Here is a 16,892-nt window from a genome sequence, read left to right as displayed (position 1 = left end):
TCATTACGTTTCATTCGTCCCCAGCCACTTTCGTACATGGTAAAAAGTTGACTTTGAAGCCCCTTTTTGCGGCCTTGTCATTCTTTCATTTTTGTCATTAGTATCACCTGTACAGGTTCCATATGCTCTTTTTTATCTTAAATGTAAGTTTCAGACTACTTGTGTGCAGTGAATGTGTTTTTATGATTGCAGGTTCGTTGTTTTCTGAATTGAGCGTGGTGGAGATCAAGAAGGCGTCCGCGGCTCCGAGAGAGTGTGTGTCTACTGTGGTCTGCTACCTCACCGTCGTCAAGGGGCATGTAACTCTAACTGACGCAAGTGCCCGGATGTTGCGATGTTATGAATATGGATAGTATTATCATTATCACGTCAACATAAACTCAACAATTGTATTGTTGACAAGAAGAAAAAGCTATTTCGAGGTTGTTTTGACCATTGAATTGCTTAGTTGGTCAAACTCAAAGTTTTAACTTTTATTGATATTTTATTAAGTTAAGGAATCTTCGAGTATTAGTTAAAAAATCTTTCGCAATCTATAGCTAAATCATGTGTTGTTGCTATATTATAAACTTTCGTGCATGAGCCATTTAAATCCGTTTGCGTTACTATTTTAGTTGTTTCCCCTGGAAAATTCTCTTCTTGCTAGCCTTCGCGGAGTAATTCAACAACATCGCAATATTGCTGATTTTTGTTGTTGTTTTTTGTTAAAGCTGCATGCTTTTGTTAAATAATGTTTAATTTATCATTCACGTTTTACATATGATTCTGTTTAAACCATATTTAATCGATGTTTTGGTGAATTTCGCGCGTGCTTAACTTGCCTGATTTCGGACGTAATTTACTTTCGGATACATGCACTCTTGTGTTTTTTTTTCGATGTTTTCTTATGTATGCAGATTAAAAAAACAGCTCATGCTTAAAGGGATCTTTTCACGCTTTGGTAAATTGACAAAATTGAAAAAAGTTGTTTCAGATTCGCAAATTTTCGTTTTAGTTATGATATTTGTGAGGAAACAGTAATACTGAACATTTACCATGGTCTAATATAGCCATTATATGCATCTTTTGACGATTTTAAAACCTAAAAATTATAAAGCGTTGCAACGCGAAACGATTGAATAATTTGGAGAGTTCTGTTTTTGTCGTTAAATTTTGTGAAACTACGAAGATTGCTTATATACGGTATAAAATACGTCAAGTATATGTACTTGGCAGAATAGCTCAGTAGGCTAAAGCGTTTTTACTTCAGGACTCTGGCAGGACTCCAGGGGTCACTGGTTCGAAACCTGATCCGGGCAATGTTCTTTTCCTTTTTTAAATTTTATTCTTGATTTTTTACTGGAGCTTTTACGATCCAATGTTTACATTTATCGATATAAAGCATTTAATGAATAAGTTAAAAAAATGCCAAAATCTGTGAAAAGGCCCCTTTAAATATGTTATTGAGCAAGTGACTTCTTAATACTATGGCAGGAATAAAAAAACTGTTATAAAATTAAAAAGGCAGTTTAGTTACATGTATAAACTCACAGTCACAAGTGTGTAAGTATTACTATTACATTTATTTATATTTACTAAAAGTAAATATATTCTCATATACAATGTATCAGTAAGATTTGTACAGCCCTAAATTATATTTAATACACCCGTTTAGGCAGTAAATTCATATATGTGCTGGTTTTAATTTACATTCATGTTATTATCCCCCCCGCAATAGGCGGAGGGATATTGTTAAGGCCTTGTCCGCCCGTCTTTCCGTCCGTCCGGCACTTTTGTGTTAGGAGCCATATCTTGGAAGTGCTTTGGCGGATTTCATTGAAACTTGGTATGAGTATATGTAGCCCTGTGGTTATTTTACCAACGTTTAATGTTGATTTGTAACCTTTATCTTTTGGTTAATTTTACTTTCGTTGTCTCGCATAAATTGGTCACGTGGTCATTTCTGGCAGTTGAGAGAAAAGTTTAAACAAGAAAGACTTGTTCAGAGTGCAGAGTCCATTGTATTTGTTTAATACATCGTAGCATTTGGTTTCGAGGTATAGTATTTTGTGGATTGATGTTTGTAGTGAACTGCATTCATATGGTTTTGTATTTCTATAATGATTTAAAGTATTTAGATGTTAAGAATCACATGTTTTCGCGACTCCGGAAATAACAGCTCAATGGTACATTTGTCTTATTTTTACTTAAAAACAAGTTATACTAAATGACACTTAATAATATTTGCATGTATATTAATTTGCAGCAAACGCACAACTAAAGAAGTCGTGATTGAGAGACTGTGAGAGGTATTCGATTCCCTTAATCGGTAAGGTCCATGTATTTTATGTGTTCAAGGTTATGTGACGTCATTGTATATGTTTTATCATGTTTTATCTTGTTTTATACGTTTGTATTGATTTCAGATGCTTTGTTGGTTCTAATGATAGTAGGCAACTAGAATGTCATGTCTATTATTATTATTAATATATAGGTTATTATTACAGCATTCATGTAATGTATATTATGTAATACTATATATTATTTTGTATTCTTTTCAGTTACCAATACCAATCTGGAAAAGAATCACGGTTCGATATTCTGTAAATTCTGTAACTCATTAAAGAACCCCTGATTAGAAAGAGAACAAATCTTGTTGTTGATAAACCCACGAGTTACATATATATATGGATAAGAGGATGATGCATGCCAAATGGCATTGTACACTATCGGTTAATAACGGAGTAATGGCCCTTCAAACCTAAAAAAATGCTATTTTACCTGAGTGTCAAATATAACACTTTTGTGTCCAGAAGCATATTAGCGGGGGATATCAATTCAATGAATTTGCTTGTTATTAATAGAATGGAAATAAACCTGTTATTTTGTCTTTCATTATGGTGTTTAAAATCACATTTAATGGCATCCAACCTACTTGATTTCAAATACAGTAACACCTGGCGCCTTGACCTGGATGCAGATTCTAAGCAGATGGGCCAAAATGGGGGCAGCTGGAGAGACTCGCCCGGAACTGACAAGCCTGGAGGAAGCTGGTTTGCAAGTTGGGACAACAGGCGAAGAATAGATGAACCTACTTGATTTGATAAACATTTTTGTAAGTCATTAAAGAATCGAGCAAACTTTTTGTTTCCAATAAGCAGTCCTGTATATATCTGAAATAAAATAAAATGTTTCACTCGGGTTCCTTGATAATCATCTTGGTATTTAAGGGACCTTATAACAGATTTTGGCATGTATTGAAGTTTGTCATTAAATGCGTTATATTTAAAAATGTAAACATTAAATCTAAAAAGCTCAATTAAAAAACAAGAAAAAATTAAAAGAAAAAGTAATCCTCATCTGGGCTCGAACCACTGACCTCTGGAGTAAAAGTCTAACGCTAAGACGGCCATCCATGCTCATACAATATTTTATACTTTCAGTTTCTATAAGCAAAGCTCGTAATGTCACAAAAAACGACAACAGAACTCCAAATTATTCAATTGTTTTGCTTTGCAACGATTTATAATTTTCAGGTTGTTAATGTTAAATATTATTGTTTTCTCACAAATATCATAACTGCAACAAAAATGTGCGAGTCTGAAACAATTTTTATGCCCCCTTTCGAAGAAAAGGGGGCATATATTGATCTGACTGTTCGTCTGTCGGTCTGTCTTTCCGTCACACTTTGCATTTAGGTTTCGAAAAATGCTCATAACTTCTATGTCCCTTGAGATATAACCTTCATATTTGGTATGCATGTGCATATGGACAAGGCCTTTCCATACGAACACAAATTTTTACCCCTGTGACCTTGACCTTGAACTTAGGGTCCGCGTTTAGGTTTCAAAATCTGTGTTTAGGTTTTGAAAAATGCTCATAACTTATATGTCCCTTGAGATATAACCTTCATATTTGGTATGCATGTGTATATGGACAAGGCCTTTCCATACTCACACAAAAATTGTTTCCCCTGTGACCTTGAACTTAGGGTCCGCGTTTAGGTTTTGAAATCTGCGTTAAGGTTTTGAAAAATGCTCATAACTTCTATGTCCCTTGAGATATAACCTTCATATTTGGTATGCATGTGTATATGGACAAGGCCTTTCCATACGCACACAAATTTTGACCCCTGTTACCTTGAACTTAGGGTCTGCGTTTAGGTTTCGAAATCTGTGTTTAGGTTTCGAAAAAAGCTCATTACTTCTATCAAGCATTTAAAGGGGGCATAAGTCATCCTATGGTGACAGCTCTTGTTTTATTTAGTCAATTTACAAAAACATGAAAAGGCCCCTTAAAATACATGAAGTAATGTTTACAGTTGTACATAACCACATACCCGGTATTGAAAAAGAATGTGCACGCTCTATCTATTGGCATACAAACAAAGCCAATTGGTCAGCCATTTGATAGTTACGGTAACAAAAACAATGTGCTGAATCTGTTGGATTATTACTCACGGCAAGCAATATGATCTTAGGTATACCTTCTATAATAAGGTGTTTGTACTTTGATCACATTAAAATTTGAAATACTAGGGAAGTACAAAAAGGTCAGAATGATAACAAACAGGTTTGTAATGGACATCATCTTGCAATTGCTATTTGTGTGAGTGGGATGGTAAAAAAAATCTGAATTTGTTATATGTAGGACATTTAGTAACTTAGCAACCCATGCATGTTGCAAGGGTGTTAATTGTCCGGATTATTTGGAAATCCCGATTTGAGCCATTCAGGATTGAATTTTAGATCAGTGTAAATCCTATGATTTATTTTAAGGGGGTTTGAACAAATATTGTAATTGCTTCATTGGCATGCCGGACATGTGCGCTTGGTACGTTTTTTTCCTGGTCTTTTTAACAAGGTTTTCCGAAGGAAAAAACGGGTTATTAGATTGGCAAATGTCGGCTGGCGGGCGGGGGGAACAAGCTTGTCCGGACCATAACGTTGTGGTTCATGGTGAGAATTTAAAATCATTTGTCTCATTTGTTCACCATCATTAGACGGTGTGTCGCTCAAAAGAATAACATCGATATATCCAAGGTCAAGGTCACACTTTGAGTTCAAAGGTCAAAAATGGCCATAAATGAGCTTGTCCGGGCCAAAACTATGTCATTCATTGTGAGACTTAAACATCATTTGGCATATTTGTTCACCATCGTGGGACGTTGTATCGCACGTTAGAATGACGTCAATATCTCCAAGGTCAAGGTCGCCACAACTAAAAATATATTTATTTTGAAACAAAGGGGGTTAATTATAAACAATCAGTTCAGTTTGAGTTGTCTCCGTCTATCAGACTTTTTTCTACATTGTCTGGTTTTGTGACAATTGTATCCCTTGTTTTATTATTGTCTGATTGGTTATCCGCTGACACGGACATAAAAGGTAACTGACCTAACCTCTTGGCTACTTTCCAATAATCTTACATACTACAAAATGTAGCATATGTCCCCCATCATTAAATTTCCATTTTCTGCCGTCAAACTAAATGCATATATTATTTCATTTGCAAAAGACATATCTGGATATATTTTTGGACAGTTGTTAAAGTTTTGGTTAGTGGATTAACATTTATTATCGATGTTCTTCATAACATTTATATAAAATGACAAATACACATTGAGTGTTACTGGTGGTCTGGCTTATAATATTTTGCATTTTACTCACCAGAAATAGCAACTAAAAGCAACTAAAAGACTATAAAAAAAAACAATAAACTATGGCTTTGGGGGGTTCTACCTGTAAGGGACCTACGGCCTCAAACTCCAGACTTTATCATTAGGATTTCAAATTTGGGACATTTGACACCCCTGATGTTGTGTCATGTATCAAAGCGTCTATATATAAATATTAATTTTATTAATTGGATATGTAGAAGATTTGGTGATGCAATCATTGGATTTCATTTTATGTTTTGTTGACCTACTTTTAAATTTTAGGCAGCAGAACTATGGCTGTCAAAACACAATTGTATTAAAATTAAAAGTGTTTCAAATTATACAAGACGTCACTTTCTTTTTGTTTTAGATGTTTTTCAGTTTCGTCGGAAGACGTTTCCCATCAATCATCCTGTCTTGAAAGAAAAAACTTTTGAACCCGATTTTCTGGTAATAATACTTTTTTTACATACAGTTATTAGTGAATTATAAACATTTCATAAGGATCTCAAGGGTCACAACAGGTATATATATATATATATAATATAAATATATATCAAGATTTTCCATGGGCAGTTAGAGCACAGCCGGCCCGAATAGCCTGGACAAGTTAACATTTTTTTTTAATATCTCGTGTGTAAAAATTAGTTTGCATTGCAGAGAACTTTAAGATCATTTTATTTCTGTAAAAAATGTTCAAAGTCTGTTTTACAAAATTATATCCTGAATGATTTTAGGGCCTTAAATGATATATGGAAACAAGCATATTTAATAATAAAAAAGGCCTTTTGAGTTTTTAATTTGAACTCTTAAAGATTTACAGAAAGACCCTTTTTAGCTCGACTATTATATATGAAATCTATATAGTGGAGCTATCCTACTCACCCGGCGTTGGCGTTAGCCTTAGCATTGGCGTTAGCGTGAATATGCAAATGTTAAAAGTTTGCGTACTACCCCAAATATTTATGCCCCCCTTCAGAGAAGAGGGGGTATATTGTTTTGCACATGTCGGTCTGTCCGTCTGTCCGTCCACCAGGTGGTTTCCGGATGATCACTCAAGAACGCTTGGGCCTAGGATCATGAAACCGCTTGGGCATAGGATCATGAAACTTAATAGGAACATTGATCATGATTCGCAGATGACCCCTATTGATTTTCAGGTCACTAGGTCAAAGGTCAAGGTCACATCGACCCAAAATAGTAAAATGGTTTCCGGATGATAACTCAAGAACGCTTATGCCTAGGATCATGAAACTTCATAGGTAGATTGATCATGACTGGCAGATGACCCCTATTGATTTTCAGGTCACTAGGTCAAAGGTTAAGGTCACGGTGACCCGAAATTGTAAAATGTTTTCGGGATGATAACTCAAGAACCCTTATGCCTAGGATCATGAAACTTGATAGGTAGATTGATCATGACTCGCAGATGACCCCTATTGATTCTCAGGTCACTATATCAAAGGTCAAGACCACGGTGACCCGAAATAGTAAAATGGTTTCCGGATGATAACTCAAGAGCGCTTATGCCAAGGATCATGAAACTTCATAGGTACATTGATCATGACTTGCAGTTGACCTCTATTGATTTTGAGGTCAAAGGTCAAGGTCATGGTGACCCGAAATGGTAAAATGGTTTCCAGATGATAACTCAAGAACGCTTATGCCTAGGAACATGAAACTTTATATGTACATTGATCATGACTGGCAGATGACCCCTATTGATTTTCAGGTCACTAGGTCAAAGGTCACGGTGACCAGAAATTATAAAATGGTTTCCAGATGATAGTTGAAGAACGCTTATGCCTAGGATCATAAAACTTGATAGGTAGATTGATCATTACTCGCAGATGACCCCTATTGATTTTCAGGTCACTAGGTCAAAGGTCAAGGTCATAGTGACAAAAAACATATTCACACCATGGCTGTCACTACAACGGAGAGCCCATATGGGGGGCATGCATGTTTTACAAACAGCCCTTGTTTCAATGTCCCTTGACATATTGCTTTCAAATTTTGCATACTTCTTTACCAACATGACCCCAACCTATAAACAAGAGAAGAAAACTCTATCAGGCATTTTGTTATAATTATGGCCCTTTTCTACTTAGAAAATGCAGCAAATGTTAAAGTTTGTGTACTACCCCAAGTATTTTCAATGTCCCTTGACATATTGCTTTCATATTATGCATTTTTCTTTACCAACATGACCCCAACCTATAAACAAGAGCAGACAACTCTATCTAGCATTTTGTAATAATTATATTACTTTAGTTACATTGCCATAACTTCTTTATTTATGAACAGATTTTATTAATACTTTGACAAAACAACACTTACCTGAGTACCACGATGGATTCCACCCAAACAATACCCCACGCTCCAACCCAGAATCCCTGCCCCCCCCCCTCCCCCCCCATAAAAATTGTTTTTTTCCTTTTTTTATTTTTGATAGATCATATAATAAATGACACATTATACCCCCCTCCTATCCCCCTCCAAAAAAATTTTGTTTCATTTTTTTTTTGAAAGATTGCCTAATAAATTATTGAATATGAAAAATTACCCCATGATGGCTTACGTTATACTGTCAAGCACTTGATTAGTCGAGCGCGCTGTCCTCTGACAGCTCTTTTTAGCTCACCTGAGCACAATGTGCTCATGGTGAGCTTTTGTGATCGCCTTTTGTCCGTCGTGCGTTGTACAGCATCAACATTTGCATTGTTGACACTCTAGAGGCAGCATTTATTGTCCAATCTTCATGAAATTTATCGTCCAATCTTCATGAAATTTGGTCGGAAGATTGGTCTCAATAATTTCTTGGATGAGAAAATGGGTACGTATGCTTGAAAAACATGGCTGCCAAGGGACGGGGCATTTATCCTTATATGGCTATAGTAAAATCTTGTTAACACTCTAGAGGCCACATTCATTGTCCGATCTTCATGAAACTTAATCAGAAGATTCAACCCAATAATATCTTTGACAAGTTTTAAAATGACGCCGGTTGGTTGAAAAACATGGCATTTATGAGGTGGGGCATTTTCCTAATATGGCTATAGTAAACCTTGTTAACACTCTAGAGGCCACATTTATTGTCAGATTTTCATGAAACTTGGTCAGAACATTTTTCCAATGATATCTTGGATGAGTTTGAAAATGGTTTTGGTTGCTTTAAAAACATGGCCACCAGGGGGCGGGGCATTTTTCCTTATATGGTTATATATGGTCCTTATATGGTTATATATGGCTTTAGTAAAACCGTGTGAAAACTCTAGAGGCCGCATTGTCCAATCTTCGTGAAATTTGGTCAGAAGATTGGTCTCAATGATATCTTGAATGAGTTCGAAAATGGTTAAGTTTGCTTGAAAAACATGGCTGCCAAGGGGCGGGGTATTTTTCCTTATATGGCTATATATGGCTATAGTAAAATCTTGTTAACACTCTAGAGGCCACATTTTTTGTCAGATTTTCATGAAACTTGGTCAGAACATTTTTCCAATGATATCTTGGATGAGTTTGAAAATGGTTTTGGTTGCTTTAAAAACATGGCCACCAGGGGGCGGGGCATTTTTCCTTATATGGTTATATATGGTCCTTATATGGTTATATATGGCTTTAGTAAAACCGTGTGAAAACTCTAGAGGCCGCATTGTCCAATCTTCGTGAAATTTGGTCAGAAGATTGGTCTCAATGATATCTTGGATGAGTTTGAAAATGGTTATGTTTGCTTGAAAAACATGGCTGCCTAGGGGCGGGGCATTTTTCCTAATATGGCTATAAATGGCTATAGTAAAATCTTGTTAACACTCTAGAGGCCACATTTATTGTCCGATCTTCATGAAACATGGTCAGAAGATTCATCCGAATAATATCTTGGACGAGTTCAAAAATGATGCTGATTGGTTGAAAAACATGGCTGCCAGGGGGCAGGGCATTTTTCCTTCTATGGCTATAGTAAAACCTTGTTAACATTCTAGAGGCCACATTTATGGTCTTATCTTTATGAAACTTGGTCAGAAGATTTGTCCTAATGATGTCTTGAATGAGTTCGAAAATGGGTATGGTTTCTATAAAAACATGGCCACCAGGGGGCGGGGCATTTTTCCTTATAGGGCTATATTAAAACCTTGTTAACACTTTAGAGGCCACATTTATTGTCAAAGCTTCATGAAATTTGGTCAGAAGATTGGTCTCAATGATATCTTAAAAGAGTTTGAAAATGGTTACATTTGCTTGGAAAACACGACTTCCAGGGGGCGGGGCATTTTTTTCATTATATGGCTATAGTAAAGTCTTGTTAACACTTTAGAGGCCACTTTTATTTCCGATGTTCATGAAAAATGGTCAGAAGATTCATCTCAATAATATCTTGGACGAGTTCAAAAATGATGTTGATTGGTTGAAAAACATGGCTTCCAGTGGGCTCTGCATTTTTTCTTTTATGGCTATAGTAAAACCTTGTTAACACTCTAGAGGCCACATTTATTGTCTGATCATCATGAAACTTTGCCAGAAGATTTGTCCAAATGATATCTTGGATGAGGTCAAAAATGGTACAAATACGTACAGATTTTAATGATAAACACTAGTCTGGCCAATGTCGTCTTACAAGCTGGTATATACACTCACTGCTAGAGCAGAATCATTTGTCGTCTGCTGCAGACAGTCAGTGGTGATCGTTCTTAGCAAATTGAGTTGCGGTTCTTTCTGTAGCTAAGGCATCTAAGCACACACTGATTTGCAAAATATGCTCTGTAAATTCTAAAATGCGACCAACTAAAAACAAACCCTTTGCCAACTTCTAGGTCAAAGGTTAAGTTTGAACATCATGATTCCTTTTAAATGGCTAATGATATTCGCGTACGATCTTTCAACTGTAACTCCCTTTTAATTGTTCCCAACTCGGCATTTTCATCAAAGGGCATGAAGGGTGTCCAAGGTGGACAGATTGGAATCTTTGAATGGCAGGGTGCTGTTCTCTTCCATTCATGCCAAGCTGGAGCACTTGTTTTAATGGTGTTTCACTTGTAACACACCAAGCATTATGATCCATTATATTTATCAACATGGCTAAAATGAGGCCAAAATAATTGTTAAATGCCCTTTGTTTATTTCCAAAGATATGGATGGATCATCTTTGTCTCTGAATATATTATAAATACTTGTGTTGTTGATTTTGTCCTATTTGCTTATTGCAGGAAAACTGTTAACGCATTATGTTGTGAAGACTCCTCTGTAATCAGACAGCTAGCAGTATTATGATTATCAAATATTAAAATTTGACTTAACAATATAGCGCTTCAAATTATATAAGACTTTATTTTTGTTTCAGATATTTTCCAGTTTCCCCTCACAACAATTTGCATCAAACCTCTTGTCTGGTAAGAAATTTCCATTGAAACCAACTGCTGGCAATACTATCTGTATATACCCCCATTGCCATTGGTAATAGGGGCTATATAGGAACCACTTTGTCGGTCCGTCGGTCTGTCCCGAAATTTCATCAGATCTTCACCCAAACTTGGTCACAAGTTGTATCTAGATGATATATAGGTCAAGTTTTAATATGGATCATGCCGGGTCAAAAACTAGGTCATGGGGTCACTTATTGTGTTTTAAACCTGAAGTTTGTCCGGACCATAACTTTGTCATTTATTTCATACAGTATTGTAAATGATGAACAGTTCATAATGATTTCAAGACATCTTCTGATACCTGGAAGATAAACTAGGGATTGATCTGTCTGTATATAACGGTTAAGAGCCTTCCAATCTAGCGTGAGAAGATGTAATGATAATGTTAAATGGAAATTACATATATCAGTTCATACAGTTTAAGAAATACAATACATTTTATACAATATCATTTTTATGCCCCCGAACCAGTGTTTCTGGGGGCATATTAAAATCGCTACGTCCGTTCGTTAGTTAGTCCATCCGTCCGTCTGTAAGTTAGTAAGTCCGTCTGTCAGTCCGTCCGGATTATTTTCCGCTCAATAAGTCAAGCAATTGTCGTCAGATCTTCACCAAACTTCATGAAAATGTGTAAGGCAATAACATCTTGGTAAAGTTAGATAATAGGCCAAATAGACCCAGACACCTCTGAGTAATGGCCCTTGAATCATAGTAAAATAGGGTTTTTAGCTCGACTAATATATATGAAATATATAAAGTGGAGCGTTCCAGTGTCCGTGAGCGTTGGAATGAACTATAGTGGGGGACATATTGTTTTTGCCCTGTCTGTTGGTCTGTCTGTTGGTTTGTTTGCTCCAACTTTAACATTTTGCCATAACTTTTGCAATATTGAAGATAGCAACTTCATATTTGGCATGCATGTGTATCTCATGGAGCTGCACATTTTGAGTGGTGAAAGGTCAAGGTCATCCTTCAAGGTCAAAGGTCAAAAGAAATTCAAAGCGGCACAGAAGGGGACATAGTGTTTCCGACAAACACATTTCTTGTTATACCTAGAAAGGTGCAAATTTTGTTCAGTTTTGTGTTTAGGTTCATTTTATTCCTAAAATATCACAACTATTGCACTATGCCTCCAAATAATATATGAAAGCTTGACCCAAACCAAGACACTCTTGATGTTAGTAATGGTAGGTGAACGTAAGAATTTAATGCTGGCAATTCACATGAAATTGACATGAGGGTTAATTAATTATCCATGGTCCTGACCCCTTTAATATCTGAAATCCCTGTTTGTGCATATAACATAATGAGAACACCCTTTGGGCGACCTAACTTTGTATTTTAATCAGTTTCTTGTTTTGACCATTATTTTGACATTTTCATCAAAACTTGTTAGTTTCCTACTCTTGAAAAAGGAGAGGGACTTATGGTTTGCGCTCTGTGTCTGTCATTCTGACACTTTTCTGGATCCTTCGATAACTTTAAAAGTTCTTCACCCATTTACTTTAAATTGATACTGAACCACCCAAAATTGCCTTTTACTATAATTTCTTCATTTCTACACCGATTCACTTCTAATTGATACTGAACTTCTCTTATGACAATACGGTCAATCTCAACTATGCATGGCCCCATTACCAACCCTGAGGTGCCCCTGGGTCAAACATGCGGCGTGGAGATACGCGTCGGCCTCTGCTGCGCCATTTCTAGTCAACATTGAAAACATTACCATCTTAAAGGAATAAATTATGTATGAGCCCAAATTTTGCAGAACTATGGCCCTTGCTCATTTTTGTTAAGCTCCTCAGCTGAAATCATCATCTAGCAGTCACAATAGTTGAGCGGTTGGAGAGGCATGCATTGCGTCCTACTACCTGCTCAGAACTGTATCATGGTAATGCCTTATCCAAATAACACAAGTATTTACCGTGTGCAAATGTCTTGTTGTCTGTATAACTCTGTCTATTAGCTCAAAGTAAAAAGCATTTGAACTTGCACACTTTGGTATTTTAGTTTAATTTTGTTTGGACATTACAATTGTTTTAAAATTAAAGATTAGTGTGGTGGCATTAAACTTCAATTTAAAATGTTTATTTGTGATTATTATTTTTTTCAGTTTGGCAGACAAAACATGCTGATCTAAAAGAATGTGTACCACAGGGGCCAGTGTTTCCATTTGAGTGATTGACAAGAAGAAGAGATGAGAAATGTTATCATCATATTTTACACTCTACATTTATAGTGTACAGCTCAATGTATTGAACTGGTGTTGTAGAATATAATTGGAGATACATGCGAACATTATAACATTATATATAAGATGATATTTCAAAAGCAACTAGAAATAAAAAGTATAAAAAGGTCAAAACAGTAGACCTTGTGTTTACAGTGGACAAGTTTAAAGTGGAAGTGACTAGTTAACTGTTGATCATAAGCTGCACTGATGGAAAAAAATAGTGGGACATTACTATCTAGAAAACTGTTTAACGTACGACAACAGTTGTGGAACTTCATAAATGACCGTATGTAACAGGGCTGGGCAGTTTTCCTAATATAGCTATAGTGAAACCTTTTGAACACCAGTGAAGTCACTGTTTTTTTCCAATCTTAATGCATTTTGGTCTAATATTTGTTCTAATGATGGCTCAGTCCAGTTTCGAAATGTTTATGTCTATTCAAAAAACATATTCACTAGAGCGCGAGGTAATTGTCTTTATATGGCTATAATGAAACCTTGTCAACTCTATAGAAGTGACATTTTTAGCCATATCTCCATAAATTTTGGTCAGAAGATTTATTCTAATGATAGCTCAGTTGTCGAGTTCGTAACTGGTTCCGGTTTTTAGACTAACATGGCTGCCAGTGGACATGACAGTTTTTCTTAAATTGCTAGAGTAGAACCTTGTTAACACACAATAGGCCCTTTTTATGTGCATTCTTCATGAAAAATGATAAGAGATTTGGCCCAATGTAATCTCAGCTAACTTTGAAACTGGATCACATAAGGTCAAAAAGTGGGTCGAAATGTCAAATTAAAAAAAGCTTGTAAACACTGGAAGTTGCATTGTGTTCCTTTTTATGTCCCCCACCCACTATAGTGGGGGACATATTGTTTTTGACCTGTCTGTTGGTTGGTTGGGTTGTTGGTTTGCGCCAACGTTAACATTTTGCAATAACTTTTGCTATATTGAAGAGCAACTTAATATTTGGCATGCATGTGTATCTCATGGAGCTGCACATTTTGAGTGGTAAAAGGTCAAGGTCAAGGTCATCCTTCAAGGTCAAAGGTCGAAAAACTAAATAAAAGCGGCGCAGAAGGGGACATAGTGTTTCTGGCAAACACATTTCTTGTTTTTAAAGTTTGTCAAAGCATTTGCTGTAATGATAAGCAAAGTCAAGTTTATAAATGATTATTTGCCTACAAATTACATATTTTTCATCAAGTACATTTATTATTCTAAACTACACCCTCTCAGAATAGTTTAGTTCCTTCTGGTCACAGTTGAGCACCTTAGGGCTCTTGTTCTATAATTTGATTGTTTTGGAAAATTGTCATTTTGCCAAAATGTGAGCAAGTCCAAATTTAATTAACCCTGCTTTGTAGTATCTTGTTTTCCTTATATGTATAAAGTGGAAAATTATCTATGAATCTGACTGCATAGATATTTGGTATTCAGCATAGCATCATGTAAATGTAGTAAAACTAAACACAATTGTGTCATCATAAAACTGGCCATGCCATGGGGGTCAAATGGTTAATAAAGACTTGTAGCAAAAAGATTTCTAAAAATTTTATCCGTTAAATATGTTTTGTGTACATAATGATTAGCTTTTTCCTTCAACTTATCGCTTTCATGGTGTAAAGAAAACATGCCGACTTACTAAGTAAGTAGGAGATCTGGGTTTGATTCCCAGAGAAAGTCAAGTCACAAGGAAAAATGCTTATTGTTGGAAGGATTTATTAGTTATTCAAAACGTAAGATTTTTTTCTTCGCTCGTTCAGTTACAAATAACAGCAAATGATCTGAAAGTAGTTGTTTATAACGTAGAAGTTCGTGTCATGAATAGTAAATTGGAAGAATGCACTTATTAGAAACTATACATATTGTATATAAAACTAAAATACACAGAAATGAAATACCAGTAGCATTATTAATACATTTTTAAACTCCCACAAACGAAGTTTAGGGGGGTATATAGGAGTGAGCTTGTTTGTCGGTCCGTCTGCCTGTCTTGTCTGTCGGTCCGTATTAAGTGTCCGCTCTCTAATTCAAGTTGTTTTTATCCGATCTTCAACAAACTTGGTCAGATGTTGTATCTAGATGATGTCTAGGTCAAGTTCGAATATGGGTCATGACTGGTCAAAATCTAGGTCAAGGGGTCATTTGGTGCGTTTTAAACTGTGAGCATGGTGTCCGCTCTCAAATTATGCACCCCTTCGAAGAAGAGGGGGTATATTGTTTTGCACATGTCGGTCGGTCGGTCCGTCCACCAGATGGTTTCCGGATGATAAGTCGAGAACGCTTAGGCCTAGGATCATGAAACTTCATAGGTACATTGATCATGACTGGCAGATGACCCATCTTGATTTTCAGGTTACTAGGTCAAGGTCACAGTTACTCAAAATAATAAAATGGTTTCAAGATGGTAACTCAAGAATGCGTAGGTCTAGTATCATAAAACTAAGGATCATGAAACTTCATAGGAACATTGATCATGACTGGCAGATGACCCCTACTGATTTTCAGGTCCCTAGGTCAAAGGTCACAGTGACAAAAAACGTATTCACACAATGGCTGCCACTACAACTGACAGCCCATATGGGGGGGCATGCATGTTTTACAAACAGCCATTGTATATACTACTACCCCATGCTCGTATATAAGTAATGCCGTATCAAGCCAGTACTATACTAGCGAATTATATACCGGGTATATCCTACAACCCCATGCTCGTATATAAGTAATGCCGTATTAAGCCAGTACTATACATTGAGTCATGTACCGGGTATATTCTACTACCCATGCTCTTATATAAGTAATGCCGTATCAAGCCGGTACTGTACTAGCGAGTCATAGCGGGTATATACTACTACCCCAGCTCGTATATAAGTAATGCCGTATCAAGCCAGTACTAAACTAGCGAGTTATATAGCGGGTATATCCTACTACCCCATGCTCGTATGTAAGTAATGCCGTATCAAGCCAGTACTATACTAGCGAGTCATAGCGGGTATATACTACTACCCCATGCTCGTATATAAGTAATGCCGTATCAAGCCAGTACTATACTTGCGAGTTATATACCCGGTATATCCTACTACCCCATGCTCGTATATAAGTAATGCCGTATCAAGCCAGTACTATACTAGCGAGTTATATACCGGGTATATCCTACTACCCCATGCTCTTAAATAAGTAATGCCGTATCAAGCCAGTACTATACTAGCGAGTTATATAGCGGGTATATCCTACTACCCCATGCTCGTATATAAGTAATGCCGTATCAAGCCAATACTATACTAGCGAGTTATATACCGGGTATATCCTACTATCCCATACTCGTATATAAGTAATGCCGTATCAAGCCGGTACTATACTAGCGAGTCATAGCGGGTATATACTACTACCCCATGCTCGTATATAAGTAATGCCGTATCAAGCCAGTACTATACTAGCGAGTCATATACCGGGTATACCCTACTACCCCATGCTCGTATATAAGTAATGCCGTATCTAGCCAGTACTATACTAACGAGTCATATACCGGGTATATCCTACCCCAAGCTCGTATATAAGTAATGCCGTATCAAGCCAGTACTATATTAGCGAGTTATA

At 36.5% G+C, this 16,892-nt stretch overlaps 1 long non-coding RNA gene across 3 annotated transcripts; it reads left to right on the top strand.

The window, feature by feature from the left end:
* The first annotated feature begins 901 nt into the window (after positions 1–901).
* On the top strand, positions 902–14,835 carry LOC127867155 (uncharacterized). Of its 3 annotated transcripts, none has more exons than XR_008043336.1 (7): positions 902–1,542; positions 2,246–2,308; positions 2,541–2,570; positions 2,931–3,094; positions 6,009–6,088; positions 10,974–11,022; positions 13,172–14,835. It is a non-coding gene; the product is annotated as an uncharacterized LOC127867155 (long non-coding RNA). The 3 variants fall into 3 exon arrangements; XR_008043335.1 differs by lacking the exon at positions 902–1,542 and adding an exon at positions 1,590–2,036; XR_008043334.1 differs by lacking the exons at positions 902–1,542; positions 2,541–2,570 and adding an exon at positions 1,593–2,036.
* Positions 14,836–16,892: the final 2,057 nt, after the last annotated feature.

This window comes from Dreissena polymorpha, chromosome 2 (assembly GCF_020536995.1).
Source record: "Dreissena polymorpha isolate Duluth1 chromosome 2, UMN_Dpol_1.0, whole genome shotgun sequence".
NCBI lineage: Eukaryota > Metazoa > Mollusca > Bivalvia > Myida > Dreissenidae > Dreissena > Dreissena polymorpha.
The sequence above is the reverse complement of the archived record's forward strand: the minus strand, read 5'-3'. Positions and strand labels throughout refer to the sequence as shown.